Genomic DNA, 16,742 nt, shown 5'->3' with positions numbered 1-16,742 from the left:
TAGGTAGACCAGAGGACCATAAATTTAATGGCTAATAAAAGCCAGACTTTAGGCTAACACCACAGCCTCAATGCCGTCTTAAGGACTTTTCATGACATCTCAGAGATGGGTCACTAATTATTATACCATTTTCCAGTTGGGCTTGTAATAGGCTAAAAATAGGGGGGAAAGTATGAGAAACCCTATGTAAGAGCATGTTTTATGTTCTATGATAATAAGCCTAGCAGCTACGTTGGCCTAGTGGACAGAAAGTTATTCTACCAAGCCCAAAGTGGGTGATTTTAATTTATAGCCCTCAGAACTGGTTCAAATTGTTTTTCTGTCAGACATTCTTCTAGGTGGTCTAGCACTGGTCTGTCCATTTACTGTACAGAGGTTACCTGTGGTTGCTGTGATATTAAACACTGTGACACTGATGTTTCAAATGTGATAGTGGTTACCCATGGTGGACAGTGTTTGGTGGAGCTTCCTGATTAAAAAAAGCTTGGAAGCAGGAGTGGCATCTACTTCTGAAATGACTTGCCTCTGGAAACTCTATGAACAGTGCTCAGGCCTTCCGTTCATAGGGTCGTTAAGAGTTGTCCGTGACTTGATGGCACCAAATAACAACAACAGGTGAAAAGAAGTTAAGGAACCAAATGTCCCCTTGCTGGCAGGAGAGGCTTCCTCTAACCTCACAAAGTTGAAGTCACTGCAACCTCTCCACATATTGTCCCCAAACATTTCTGGGTCCAGACTTTAGTTGGAAACTCCTGGGAAATACAGTGGACATGACTGCAAGGACTCTCCCTTGTCTCTATCACATATGAGAGGTGGATACCCTCTCAGGCTCCTCATTCAACCCAATCTGAGGAAGCTTCTGGGCAGAGCCAAACTGAGGATGTTGTTGGTATCCCCTCCACTATCCCAACAGCAGGAGGAGATTAAGATATGCCCATATCCCAATCCAGGAGGGTTAACATGCTTAACTTAAAAGCCCATCCTAGCTAGAGAATGCCAGAGACTGATTTTCATTAAAACATCAAGCTGCTGTACATTAATGATTTCTTTATAGCCAGCAAAGGTGAATGGAATTGCAATACAAACATCATAACTTTCATAGATTCCTCTAGCTGAACTAAGATACTGAGTCCCTAAAGAGAAAGTTCTAATTGTCCAGGAAAGAGTTCGACATTGGGAATATATTATCAGTGTAGGAAACTGGGAATTTTAGCAAGAAAGAGAAGAAGCTATATTAAGGTTCCCACCCACAGTCTTTAAATCAGAGTTTGAAACTGGGAATCTTTAAAGGAGACTGCCCATCTTGTTCTGCAGTGACTGATAAATTGAAATGACCACCCCTTAGTTAGAAGCCTGACACATCACCATCATGGCACCAGGGCCCGTTCATATGCAGGGCAACACCACCATGAAACCATAAGCAGCTTCACATTTCTCCGCATGGCAGAATTTTCTAGAATTGGTTCTATAACATTGGAGCGTTAATGAAGTTTCTGTATGCCCTCCCAGAAGGCAAGAGACAGACTCCTTTATATGGTCCAAAATAGAGCAAAGTGCATTAGAACAAGTTGGAAAAAAAGAAAACAAAAGCAAAAAAAATCTCTGATGGAAGTGCCAACTCTCAACTGCCCAGATATACATAAATCTTGTGTTCTCGCCATACACAGATGTAGAGGCATGGTGGCAGAAATTCTTACCTCGCACTTAGGATTTTAGAATTCGCCAGTAACTTATTTTTCATTAAAAAAACCACCCCAAAACACAAACCATGGACCATTTCCCTCAAGGCTAACCAGGATGCTTGAAAGCAGTTGCTGCAAACATTTGGGTCCTAAAGGCAAGTATAATAACTGATCTTAGACCATCCAGTTTAATTTTATATAACCCAACTGATGCTCATTGAAGTGGAATAGTGATCAAATAACTATCAATCAAATAGCGAAAAAATTCAGTTGAGATGGACTCAAGGTCATATTTTGGTTCTTGTAGGCAAGTTTTCATTTTATTCAACTTCAATTTCACCCTGCATATGAGTAGTTGATGTTCTGTATTGTAAGGCTCTGGTCTTGTTTTGACTGCTGATAATTAAGCTTCTTCAGGAAATCTTTATAAATATAGTCCATTTGATTCCTGTGTAGTCCTCCAGGCGAGGCCCATGTGTATAGAGCCCATTTATACTTTGTAAAAAAGATATTTGCCTTTTATAGACTAATAAGCGTGAACTGCCAGAAATTCAAACTGGGTTCAGAATAGGCTGTAACATCAAGTATTTGTTGCTGATGTCAGATGGGTTGAAAGTTGACAATACTAGAAAGAAGTTTGGTTTTGTTTTATTGAATCTCTAAAGGATTTTCACTCTGTGGCTTATAACAAATTATGGATAATATAAAAAAAAGATATAAATCCCAGAGTACATAATTATGCGCATGTGAAAACAACACATAGACCAAGAGGATGTCGGGTGAACAGAACAAGGGAACATTCCATGGTTTAAAGTCAGGAAAGGTGTGTTTCAGGATTGAATTCTTTCTTCATATCTATTCAATCTGTATGCTGAGCAAATCATTCAAGAAACTGGACTATACAAATAATAATACGGCATCAATATTGAAGGAAGACCCATCAGCAGCATGCATTATGTATATGACATAAACTTACTTGCAGAAAATAAAACTGGAAGCACTTGTTGCAGATGCTCAAAGACTACGACCTTCAATATAGATTATATCTCAATATCAAGAAAACAAAAATATTCACCATCTGGCAAATAGGCAGCATCATGATTAATGGAGTTGTCGGTGACTTCGTTGCACCTGTATTCACAATCAACACCCACGGTAGTTGAGGGAACTCTGGTGGTTCACTAGCTAGTCTAGTGCAGAATAACTTGATATCAGAAAGTCTTAGCTGACCCTCTTGAGGACCAGATCAAACCATCTATTACCCTGAGCCAGCCGTGCTCCTCTCAACATTGACCTGGGGTTGGAAACACAGGGAATTCCATCAAGCATAATTGTGCATGGCTGTCGTTACTGTTCTTTCCTGCCCATTCACCTAGGATGCTTAGCAGTCCTCTGAACAGCTCTGTCCTGTAGCATCCTCACGGTCTCCACCATGCTTGAGCCCGTTCTTACTGTCACTGTGTCAGTTTCTCTGGTTGAGAGTCTTCTTTAACTCCAACTCACTGCCATTCCCAGCGTGTTGTCTGCTTTGAAGGGCTGGTCCCTCCTGAAACTATGACTAAAGTATTTGAGATAGTGCTTTTCAGTACCCTGAAGAGGTCCCTAATAGCAGACTTTCCCATAACAATATGGTTTTTTTTTAAATTTCCTGGATGCTGGTGCCAAGAGTGTTGACCACGGAGCCAAAGAAATTAAAGTTGTTAAGCATCTCAGTCTCTTTACCATCCATCCTGATGCTGCCAATTGGTCCAGTGGCGAGAATCTTTGTGTTCTTGACATTGAGCCTCAATCCATACTGAAGGCTGCAGTCCTTGACCCTCTGCAACAAGCATTTCAGGTCCTCCTCAGTTTCAGCAAGCAGGTACTGAAGAGCAATGGTGTCACTCTGGAGACCAAGGTGCATCTGATACAGGATACAGTCTTTGCAATCGCTTGTCATGCATCAGAGAGCTGGACAATGACTAGGGAGGACAGAAGGAGAATTGATGCCTTTGAACTGTGGTGCTGGAGAAGAGTACTGAATGTACCAAGGACTGCCAAGAAAACAAACAGATTCATCTTGAAGAGGGTTGAACCAGGCTGCTCCTTGGAGGCAAGGATTCTGGGGCTTCGTCTGACATACTTTGGACATGTAAGAAGGGACAGGTCCTTGGAGAGGGACATCATGCTTGGGAAGGTGGAGGGACAGTGCAAGAGCGGAAGACCCTCTATGAGGTGGATTGATTCAGTGACTGGGGTAATTGGGGTGGGTGTGTCAGAGGCAGTGCAATTGGCACAGGATAGAGCTGGGTTTAGGGCTTTGTACATAGGGTCGCTATGGGTCGCAAATGACTCAATGGCACATACCACACATAACAACAACAACAACAACATTTGAGATAGAGTTTGATCATTGTCTCTTAAGAGCCACCTGTGGTTGCACCATTTGACACTCCCACCAACAGTGAATAAGGGTTCCAGTTTCTCCACAACCTCGCCAGCATTTGCTGGTTCCTTCTCTGTTGAATTTTGCTACTATTACTGGGGTGATGTGATATCTCATAGTTGTTTTGATTTTGAACATTTCTTCATGTGTTTGTTTCGTACCTGAATGTCTTCTTTGAAGTGTTTGTTCATATTCTGTGCCCATTTTGCAATTGTGCTGCTTACATTTATCTTGTTGTGGTGCTCAAATATTTCATAAATTTTAGATATAAGTCCCTTTTCAGCTAGGTCATTACCAAATATTTTTTCTGTGGCTTTCCTTTTTACCCTGATGGAGAAGTTGTTGGATGTGCATAGAGATTTGATTCTTAGAAGGTCCCATTCATCTATTTTATCCTCTCCTGGTTGTAGGTTTTCAGTATGCTTGGAACATTGTTTTTGTTGTGGGTTAGGGCTTCTAAAGTTCTTCCAAGCTTTTCTCTAGTGAAGTTTATAGTCCTTGGTTTTAGTCCTAGGTATGGCTTTTTCTCAAAAAGTTGGGAATAGAAATACCAGTTGACCCAGCAATTCCACTACTGGGAATACACCCTAAAGAAACCAGAACTGCCAGATGCTCTGCTGGAGAAGGAGGAACAATTTCCTCCTGTACCAGTAAGATCTGATTCGACGGTACACACACAAAAAGGAAAAAAAAAAGAATAAAAAAAAGTTAAAAAAAACCCAAACAAACCCAGAACTGGCACCCAAGCAGATATATGCACATCCATATTTATTGATGCATTGTTCACAATAGCAAAGAGTTGGAAACAACTCAAAATGTCCATCAATGAAAAAATGGATAGAGAAGCTGTGGTATGTTCGTACAATGGAATATTATGCAGCTCTGAAAAACAAGGAACTAATGAAATATTATACAAAATGGGTGACCCTGGAGGACATTATGCTGGGTGAAATATCTCAGTCACAAAAGGAGAAATACTGAATAGTGCCACTCTTATAAAACTAAACTGACATGGGAGTTGGGAGGAAACGAAGAAAAGAGGGGATAAATAATGTACATAGCATTGAAACAGACGAGAGAGAGAGAGAGTTGTATAAAAGGAATATAAGATTAGGTATTACTGGCATGACATGAGTCCAGAATAAGGGCTGCATAGTAAAGTGGACTGGGGCGGGGGTTGGGCGGTGTGTGTGTGGACTGTGTAACAATGAAAGAATTTTTTTTCCAAAGAGAAAAGTGGACTGGAGGTGGCAGGGAGGAAAATGTGCAGTAATGAATGAATGGAAATCCAAATTCTCTGTAAACTTTCATTAAATTCTCAATTAAAAAAGAAAATTCATTAATGTAATTTAAAAACCAACCAAACAAAAAAGCTAGTCTACCAAAGTAGAAAAACAAAGTGGTAACCAAAAGAACAACATGTGCTTGAAACCAAAGATAAGAAGACAAGGAGGGAGAGGGGACTTAGGCACCCAGAAATGCGAACCCAGGGAGGAAAAAGAAGAGTGCTGACACATTGTAGAAATTTCAACCCAAAGTCTGGTCATACCCAAGCAATTTGTATACAAACTATTGGAAAATGGGAATCCCAGAACACTTGATAGTGCTTTTGCAAAACTTATATGTGGACCAGAAGGCAGTCGTCAGAACAGAGCAAGGGAACACTGTATAGTTCAAAATTGGGAAGGGTATGCATCAAGGATGTGTCCTAGCTCCATATCTTTTCAATCTATATGCAGAACAGATCATCCGGGAGGCTGGACTCTATGAGGCGAAGTGTGGCATCAGGATTGGTGGAAGATCTATTAACAATCTGTGTTATGCTGATGACAAAACCCTGCTTGCTGAAACTGAGGAGGACCTGAACCGTTTGCTGCAAAGCTTCAAGAACTGCAACCTTCAATATGGATTGAAGCTCAACATCAAGAAAACAAAGATTCTCACCACTGGGCCAATTGGCAACATCATGATAGATGGTGAAGAATTGTGATTGTTGACAGCTTCAGTTTGCTTGGCTCTACGATCAACATGCTTGGTACCAGCAGGCAGGAAATTAAAAGACAAATTGTATTGGGAAACTCTGCCATCAGAGACCTCTCCAAGGTACAGAGGAGCAACAATGTCAGTCTGGAGACTAAGGTGTGCCTAATAAAGGTCATGGTCCTTGCAATTACTTGCTATGCATCGGAGAGCTGGACAATGACTAGGGATGATTGAAGGAGAATTGATACCTTTGGGCTGTGGTGCTGGAGAAGAGTATTGAATATACCATGGACTGCTAGGAGGATGAACAGGTTCATCCTGGAGAGGGTGAAGCCAGGATACTCCTTGAAAACAAGGATTCTAAAGCTTCATCTAACATACAGGGACGTCAGGCTTGGGAGGATGGAAGGACAGCACAGGAGAGGAAGACGCTCGATGGGATGAATTGATTCAGTCACTCGGGTAGTGGGGATAGTTGTGTCAGAGACAGTAAGATTGGCAAGGAGTAGAGCAGGGTTTAGGGTTGTTGGGTTTTTTTTTTCTTTTTTTATTAATTTTAATGAAAGTTTACAGAGACTTAGCATTTCCAGTCATTCATTGTTGCCCTTTTCTCCCTGCCCACCACTTCTCCCAATTCACTCTTCTCTTTGAAAAGTAAAAGAAAAATTCTTTCATTGTTATACAATCCCTCCCCTCAAGTCTACTCCACTGTGCAGCCCTCATTCTGGACTCCTGTCATGACAATAATACCCAATCATATATCCCTTTTAAACAGTTCTCTCCCTCATCTGTTTCAATGCAGTATACATTATTTATCCCCTTTCTCAGTCTTCCCTCAAACCCGATGCCAGTCCCATTTTACAACAGTGGCCCTATGCAATATTTGTCCTTTTATGACTGGGATATTTCCCTCCACATAATGTCTTTCAGGGTCACCCATTTTGAATAATATTGCATGAGTTCCTTGTTTTTCAATGCAGCATAGTATTCCATTGTGTGACTATACCACAGCTTCTCTATCCATTTGTTTGTTGACGGGCACTTTGGGTTGTTTCCAACTCCTTTCTATTGTGAACAAAGCTGCAATAAACATGGGTGTGCATATATCTGCTTGGGTGGCAGTTATGGTTTCTTTAGGGTAGATTCCCAGTAATGGAATTGCTGGATCAAACGGCATTTCTATTTGTAACTTTTTGAGAAAGCGCCATACAGCCTTCCGTAGTAGTTGCTTCCTTTTATAGTCCCAGCAACAGTGAGTAAGTGTTCCAGTTTCTCTACAACCTTGCCAGCATTTGTTGTTGGCTTCTCTGTCAAATTCTGCTATTCTTACTGGAGTGAGATGATATCTCATAGTTGTTTTGATTTGTATCTCTCTTAGAGCTAGGGATTTTGAACATATATTCATGTGCTTGTTGGCCATCTGAATGTCTTTTTTGGTGAAGTGGCTGTTCATATCCTGTGCCCATTTTTCAAATGGATTATTTACCTTTATCTTGTTGTGGTGCTCGAGTATTTTACAAATTCTAGATATAAGTCCCTTATATGACATGTCATTACCAAATATTTTTCCCAATCTGTGGCTTCTCCTTTTACCCTATTAGAGAAGTTTTCAGATGTACATATGGATTTGATTCTTAGAAGGTCTCATTTATCTATTTTATCTTCTCCTGGTTGTAGATTTTTCAGGATACTTGGAAGACTGTTTATGTTGTGGATTAGGACTACTAGAGTTCTTCCAAGCCTTTCTCTAATGAAGTTTATAGTCCTTGGTTTTAGTTCTAGGTCCATGATCAACTTTGAGTTGATTTTTGTGTATGGAGTGAGGTGTGGATCTTGCTCGAGTTTTTGCAGATAGTTTTCCAATTTTACTAGTGCCGTTTGTTTAAAAGGCTGTTGTTTCCCCAATTAACTGATTTCATCTCCTTGTCAAGTTAGTTGGCCGTAGGTAGATGGGCTGATTTTTGGATTCTTAATTCTATTCCATTGATCTATGTGTCTGTCTTTGTATCAGTACCATGCTGTCTTGACCACCACGGCAGTGTAATAGGATTTTAAATCAGAGAGTGAGATGCCTCCTACCTTGTTTCTTTTTTTAAGGAGTGCTTTGCTTATTCAGGGACTCTTTGCATTCCAAATAAAATTGGAGATTGCCTTTTCCATCTCAATGAAGAATGGAATTGGTATTGTATTAGGATTGCATTGAATGTGTAAATTGCCTTTGGTAGTATTGTTGTTTTCACAATATTGAATCTTCCTATCCATGAGCAAGGGATATTCTTCCACTTCTCCAGGTCTCTTTGTTTCTTATAGAAATGCTTTGTAATTTTCTTTGAACAGATCCTTGGTACTTCCGGTTAGATTTATGAAGTAATGAGGCCTGATACTGATCAGGTGTGGGGTGTGGGGTGAGGCATTGGTGATCTGTGATGTGGGATCCCAGGGCTGAAGGACCAGTGGTGAGCGTAGTGTGATGCTGATGGGTAAGTGATGCAACCATTAATGGGTGTGGCCTGGGCATTGACAAACTGGTGCTGTTCACCAGTGCAGCAAAGCTAATCAACGTTTGCTGGGTCTCTAAGACAGTTCATTTGAGAGTTGTTAAACAGCACAAGCTAGTGCCCAGGCGAAGGGGCCACTGGGGAGTTTGATGTGAGGTGGTTCGCGTGGTGTCAGGCATGGTGGGTGCTGGGTTCAACAACTAGTGCAACTGGGGGCTGGGAAACTGGAGTCTTTAGTAATAAAGCTCTTCAGTGTTCACTGGGAACTCCAAACACTGTGATTTTGTCGGTGTTCCCAGAGTTAGATTTAAAATCACAAAAGCCTTCTTATTGGAGAGCCTGATTTGGAGCCGAGGTTGCTTCTTGTTGAAATGAAAGATCTCCGTGCTGAACTGTGGTGCCAAGTAAGAGGGGAAAGTGACCGTTCCCATCATCTCCTTCATGTAAGCCAGATGCTGGTATCTCGCTATTGAAATTCTAGGTCACTACAAGGTCTCCTTGAGGCTTAGAAGAAGTACTCATGCTGGATACACAGTACTGGTTTTCTTCAGTTATTAGTGACAACTCTTCCCATTTCCACAAGCTTCATTCAATCTGTGTCTCATTTTCCAGTCAGTAGTTTCTCCTCGGATACAGGATGCCAGGATTATCATTCAGAGCTGTTTGTCTTTGGTTGTGTGTGTGTGTGTGTGTGTGTGTGTGTGTGTGTGTGTCCCTGATACAGAGAGAGTGATCTCCTGGTCTATCTAGTCAACCATCGTATAAAAAGTCTTTCAGCTTCCACCCTGCCCCCCTTGGATCCTAATATTCATTCTACAATATGGTTTTATACAGTATTTGACCTTATGGGGTGTTAATCAAGATTGTAAAATTTGATGAGTAGGGGGTGATAAAGGAAATGGGAAGGATTTTTTTTAAAAAAGCAATGTATTCAAACTTCGTAAATAAATCATTATAAACTTTGTAAATAAATCAGTATAAAAGTTAAAAGAAAAGAAAGTATATTAATTGTTGTATGAAACATGATATAAATGAAAGATTGTATAAAACAATACTGTAAACTTATTATTATATGGAAATCAATAAAAATATACATTAAAAAGTTTTTCAGCAAGGTTTTGCTTACATGTGATAGTAATGTCAGTGACACAGTGACCCTATGTACAGCAGCTCTGAACCCTTTCCTATCCTGAGCCAGTCTCACTGACCCTGACACACTAACCCCAAAGCCCCAGTTACTGTATCAATCCATCTCATCTGGGGTCTCCCTCCACTCTTCTGAGCATGATGTCACTCTCCAAGGATTGGTGCCTCGCAGCTACATGCCTAAAGTATGAGAGACAACGCTTCAAAATAAATTTAAAAAATAGTAATGATATTAAATAATACTATTTTTAAAAAATAGTAATGATATTGTTTGATAATTTCCAGATTCTGTTGAATCATCTCTTTTAGGAAATGGGAACAAAATAGATTTTTTCCAATCAATTGGTCAAGTCAAGTAGCTGTCTTTTTAGCATAGACTAGTGAGCATGTCCAGGATTGCATCGGTTCATTTTCTTTCTTCACCCTGATCTGAGGAGTCCTATCCCGCCTCCAGCATCAGAGCTATCAGTTGCTCTGACTTTGTGTTTTCCATCCATTTGTCTTTGTGTCTGTGGCCATTAATCACAATGAGTGATTCCAAAAATGTTCCTGATCATCTGATCGTTTACCCCTTGAGATGTGTTCCTAAACAATGGGATAAATTTAGATATGACCCTATGAGAAAGAAAAGATTCATTTTCCTATGACAATGCATGGCCCCAATTTCATCTCAAGGACTATCAACAAGCATAATAGGTAGGTCACCAAATTTTTAAACCATTCTCCAACTGAATTGATATATTGTACTGGCAAGCAAGTAGAATAAGAAACACTATGTTAAAGGAGTCTGATATACTTTGTGTTAAAAGAAGCTAAGAAACCAACTGGCCCTGTTTGATAGGAGAAGCTACCTCAGGGCCCCCAGTGATCACTCTGACCTACCCATGTTACAATCCCCAACCATTTCTGGGTCCAAACCCTAATCGAAGGCTCCTAAGAACCATACGCAACGTCCAGGGCTGCAAAGACCTTCCACTTTCTCTATCATACAAACAAGGAAGATGTCTCAATGATTCAGCCCAACCTGACTCAGTTTCTGGGCAGAGCCAACCTCAAGATGAGTCAGTATCTCCTCCACCAGACCCTGACAGCTGGAGACATCGACAGAAGTCCATATTCCACTCAGCATGACTGATACGCTTAACTTGAAAAAAAATCACTCTAGCTAAAGAAATTCAGAGACTGACTTCCATTAAAACCTTGAGCTGCAGGTTTTGTTGTTATGTGCCATCGAGTCATCTGCAACTCATAGCGATCCTATGTGCAATAGCTCTGAACCCTGCTCTTTCCTGAGCCAATCTCACTGTCTAACACACCTACTCTCATTATCCCAGTTACTGTGTCAATCCTCTCATCTGGGATCTTCCTCTCCTGCTCTATCCCTCAACCCCTCCAAGCTTGATATCCTTCTCCAAGGACTGGTCCCTCTTGGCAACATATTCAAAGCATGTAAGAAAGAGCCTCAAAATCCTTGCCTCCTAGAAGCACCTTGGTTTCACCTTCTCCAAAACACATCTGCTAGTAGTTCTCTTGTATCCAGCACCACAATTCAAAGGCTTCAGTTCTTCTCCCATTTTTGGTCATTGTCCAGCTCTACGGCGCCTAGCAAGTAATTGTGAAGATCATGACCTGGATTAGGCACAGTTTAGTCTCTACACAGATGATTTACTAAGAGCCAGCAAAGATAAGTTTAAGTGCCTCATATATACCATAATTATTATAAAACCGCCTGGATGAAGTAAGATACTGGGTAGCTAAAGAGGAAAACTCAAATTATTCAGGAAAGGGTTACTTATTTTGGGTTTATTATCAGTAAAGGAAAGTAGAAATTGCAGGCAGAAAAAAAAAAGAAAGTATAAGCAGGTTGCTACCCACTACCATTGGATAAAAATTCAACTCATAGCAACCTTCCATCATACTTCTGAGGTTGCCTGTCTTTACTGAGAGGAGACTGACTACTTTTTCTCTTTGGAGGATCTGGTGGATTTGAATCACCGCCCTTTAGGGTAGCAGACTGACATATTACCACCAGGGGCGCAGGTTTCCTTAACTTGCAGGTTAACACTACTTGAAAACTATAAACTGCTTCACATTTATTTGTTGATTATGACAGGTTTTTACAGAATCTGAATCCCTAACTTTTTAATGTTGACCAAACCTCTGCCTGCCCTCAGAGAAGGCAAGAAATCAGGTGGTTTTTTGATTGGTTTTTTTGTAATGTAGAGCATGTAACATTGGGACAAGTGAAAAGTTTTAAAAGAAGCATCAACCTCAAGCCTTCCAGATTTACACAAGTCTATAGATTTATTTGCACACAAATATAAATATATAGCAGCAGAAGTTCTTACTCAACATGTAGGGACTCAGAAATAGCCTACTTTTCAAAACGAAATATTGGACTCCTCTTACTTGAGGTAAGGGGTCCCACATGGTCAGGCCAGACAGCAAGTTTTGTCCCTAAAGTACCTGAATGAGCAAGGAGGAAGCCTGTTGTTCCCTTCTGGAAGTGGCTTCTTGCCTCTGTTAAGGTCACCTGATATTTTGACAGCTGATGCAGAGGATATTGATTGTGGATCTCAGTAAGATGACATTATTGACCATTTCAGTCTTTTCTCCATCTACCATGATGTCACCTATAGGTCCAGAGGTGAGAATTTCTGTTTTCTCGACATTAAGATGCAATCCATACTGAAGGCTGCATTGTTTGACCTTCTAAAGCAAGTGCTTCAAGTCCTCCTCGCTTTCAGCAAGCGAGATTGTTTCATCTGCATACCAAAGGTTATTGATGAATGAATTTTCCTCTAGTCCTGATACCACATTCTTCTTCACAGAGTCCAGCTTCTCAAATAATTTGTTTAGCATACAAATTGAATAGTTACTGGGAAAGGAAACAATCCTGATGTATGCCTTTCTTAATTTTGAACCATGCGGGATTCCCTTGCTCTGTTCACACAACAGCTTCTTGGTGTAGGTCTAGGTTTTGCATAAGTACAATTAAATGTTCTTGGATTTCCATTCTTAGTGTTAGCTATAACTTGTTATGATCCATCTAGTCAAATGCCTTTGCATCGTCAATAAAGCACAAATAACATTTTTCTGGTATTCTCTGCTCTCAGCCAGGAGCCAAATGACATCAGCAATGATATCCTTGGTGTCATGACTTCTTCTGAATCCAGTTTGAACTTCTGCCGGTATATGTATACTTCTCCCTGTATATGTACTGTTCTAGATGTCTTAGAATTATCTTCAGCAGTACTTTGCTTGTGTGTAGTATTAATGATATTGTTCACTAGTTTCCACATCCTATTGGATTATCTTTTTTTGGGAATGGGGACAAATAATGGATCTCTTCCAGTTGGTCAGCGAGTTAGCTGTCCTCTAAAAATCCTGGCATAGACTAGTGAGAGTATCCAGGGCTATATCTGTCATTTGAAATATATCTCTTGGTATCCCATCAATTCCTGGGGCCTTCATTGCAGCTTGAATGTCTTTCTTACCATTGGGTCTTGATCATATCGTATTTTCTGAAATATTTCAGTTATTTTGGGTACAGTGATTCTATGTAGTCCCTCCATCTTCTTATACCTCCTGGATCATTCAAGATTTTGCCCATAACATCTCTCAGTATTGCAACTTGAGGCTTGAAGTAGTTTCTCAGTTCTTGAAACTTGAGAAATGCTGAGTGAGTTCTTCCCTTTTTAGTCTCCAACTCTAGCATATTCCAGTGTAATAATTAGCTTTGTCTTCTCTAGCTGTCCTTTTGTTCAGCTCTTATACTTCAACATCTCCTTTCTTTGTTTTGTCTTCTCATCACTGTTGCAATTTTCAGGTTTCTTCTGATATCCGTTTTGGTTCTTTTCTTCCTCCTCTGTATGTATAGTGACCTTTTGCTCTCTTTATGGATGATATCCTTAATGTCATCCCACAACTCATCTGGTTTTCGATCATTGGTGTTCAAAGCTTAAAAAAAATAACTGAAACCTATTCTTAAGATAATTTATAAGTTAAAGTGGGATAGACTCAAGTTCATGTTTTGGTTTTTGTGTTCTTCGGCCTCAATTTGAACTTGCATATGGGTAGTTGATGGTCCAATCCACAACTGGCACCTGACCTGGTTTTAACTGCTGATATTGAGCTTCTTCAATGATTCCTCCCACAGATGTAGTCAATCCGATTGCTATGCTGCCCATCTGGTGAGATATAGGTGTAAAGTTGCCATTTGTGCTTCTTGTAAAAGATCTTTCTGATGAATAAATTATTGAATGTACAAAATTAGATCATTCTATTTTCTGCCTTGTTTTTGTCATCAAGTCCATACTTTCCAGCTACTTTTCCTTTTTAATCATGTCCAACTTTTGCATTCAAATCCCCAATTACCATTAAATTATCTTGGTTGCATATTTGGTCAATTTTGGACTGCAGAATTTGATAAAAGTCTTCTATTTCCTCCTCTTTGGCTTTCGCTGTAGTAGTATTAACAATACTAGTAGTACTATTAACAATGGTAGTAGTATTAACAGGTATTCTTTGTATGCTTATGAATAAAATCCTATCACAACATTATACTTCAGGATAGAACTTGAATCACAATGCTTTGGATCAACTAATTATTCATTATTCATAATAATGAATTTAGACTTCTAAACTGTAGAATAAGGTTCTATTGGTTAAATCATTCAATACCCACTTACTAAAAAGATGTCGAGAAACCAAATACAACTGGTTAAAGCCTTCTCATTAAGAAGCAGAATCAGACTTGCTCCCAGAAACAGACTTAAAGGTAAGCTTCTCTAAACTTATACACAGACATCCCCTGTTTCATAAGCTGAATGCACATAATCCCAATGTTATAAATGATAAGACTTTAAAAGCTGTTATGAAATGAATTGTGTCTCTCCCTAAACATGTATGTAATGTATAAACTGTAAAATTATCCCCTATGACCACACAAAACAAGTACGTGAAAGAGAATTAAGAATGGAATACAATATCCCTTAATCCTATAATAGTTCTGATCTGACGTAAGAGATGGTTCTCTAGTTTATGGCTTGCAATGTCTATTTTACCTCACACGAAACAAAAAGGGAAGAGAGTGATCTGAAAGATTGTTGTCATTATGTACCATTTGGTCAGAATCAACTCATAGCTGACCCTCCAGCAGGTTTTCAGGTGCAGTAAATCACACAGGAGAAGACTGCTCATTATTTTTTCTCCCAGGGAGCAGCTGATGGATTTGGACCAAATGACATTAGGTTGTCAGCTCAATTTGTTACCACTAAATCTCCCTGACCCGAAAAAAATAAACAGTAATACCATAAAAAAAATTAAAAATTGCCACAAGTAAGGGATTTCCTTGTGGACCCAGGAGCCTGTACTAGCTAGGAATCTCCTCGACACCAGGAAAGTTCAAGACATGCGGAGCTCTCCAAAGCTACTGTAGGCAACAAGAACCTTCCTTCAAAACCAACAGAAGGAGTGGGCCTTCTTCTAGAACTGCCACTCTGAATTTAGCTTCTAAACTGTAAGTTTTCAACTTATGTGCAGAACAGGTTATCCGGGAGGCTGGGCTGTATGAGAAGAAGTATGGCATCAGGTTTGCTGGAAGATCCATCAACAATCTGTGTTATGCAGATGACACAACCCTGCTTGCTGAAACTGAGGAGGACCTGAAGCACTTGCTGCAGAAGGTCAAGGACTGCAGCCTCCAATATGGATTGAAGACCAATGATGTCACTCTGGAGACTAAGGGGCCCCTGATACAGGCCATGGCCTTTGCAATCACTTGCTATGCATCAGAGAGCTGGACAATGACTAGGGAGGATAGAAGGAGAATTGATGCCCTTGAACTAGGCTGCTCCTTGGAGGCAAGGATTCTGAGGCTCCGTTTGACATACTTTGGACTGGTCCTTGGAGAAGGACATCATGCTTGGGAGGGTGGAGGAACAGCCCAGGAGGGGAAGGCCCTCTATGAGGTGGATTGATTCAGTGATGGGGTTAATCAGGGTGGGTGTGTCAGAGACAATGAGATTGGTACAGGGCAGAGCAGGGATTAGATCTTGGAGCGTGGGACCTTGGAGACTGGTGGAGTTGGATCTTCTGGGTGACCGGAGGTGAGGAATTGTCTGAGTTTTCCTGTACCTTGAGTTCTCTCATTCCATAGTCACAGAAGCCCAGTAGGTTGCATGCGCCCATTCCCCTTTCTAGATGTGCGAAACTGAAACTCGGGAGAGCCATGGACTCCCCAGTTCAGGAGATCTGGCTCAAGGGCTCTTTATCTGTCTCTGAGTCAACCCAACAGGCATAGATCGGGATTTTCTATTGGTCATATCTTGGAGAGACAGGCAGAATATCCCCAAAGGATTTTCTAGGATGTAGTCTTTCATCTATTTATTTATACTTTGAGTGAAATTTTACAGAGTAGAATTGTATTCAGTTCAACAGTTTCTAAACATTGATGACATTGGTTACAATTCCCTCAATGCAATAAAATGTTCCTCCTTCCTTTCTAGATTTTTGTTATTTTTAATAAATTTTTTCTTTTAACTGTGATTTTAACAAAAGTTTACAGAAAAATTAGTCTCATTCATTCAGTTGCATGTTTTACCCCCTCTCCCAAACTTTCCCTTCCCCAAGTTGACTTTTTTAACACTAGTTTATTTACAAAATTCTAATATATTGTTTTCAAGAACAGAATCTTCCAATTTCCCTCACTCCTCCACCCAGCAAATTGTACAACTCCATGACTAATTCCCCCTCCTCCTGCACATCCTCACCCCTCTGCTTCCACCCTCCCCCACCCCCCTTGGATCCTCATACTCATTCTACAATAATGGTTTCATATAATATTTGTCATTGTGGGATTGAGTTAGTGCACTCAGCATAATGCTCTCCAGTCCCTCCCAAGTTGGGTAATAATTTACAAAATCATTGCTCCTGTGTGCTGCATAGTATTCCATTGTGTGAATGTACCATAATTTCTCAAGCCATTTATTTGTGGTTGGACATTTG

Source organism: Elephantulus edwardii, unplaced genomic scaffold (genome assembly GCF_000299155.1).
Source record: "Elephantulus edwardii isolate Elephantulus edwardi_28Jun2011 unplaced genomic scaffold, EleEdw1.0 scaffold00002, whole genome shotgun sequence".
Taxonomy (NCBI): Eukaryota; Metazoa; Chordata; class Mammalia; order Macroscelidea; family Macroscelididae; genus Elephantulus; species Elephantulus edwardii.
Note: the sequence above shows the minus strand (reverse complement) of the source record.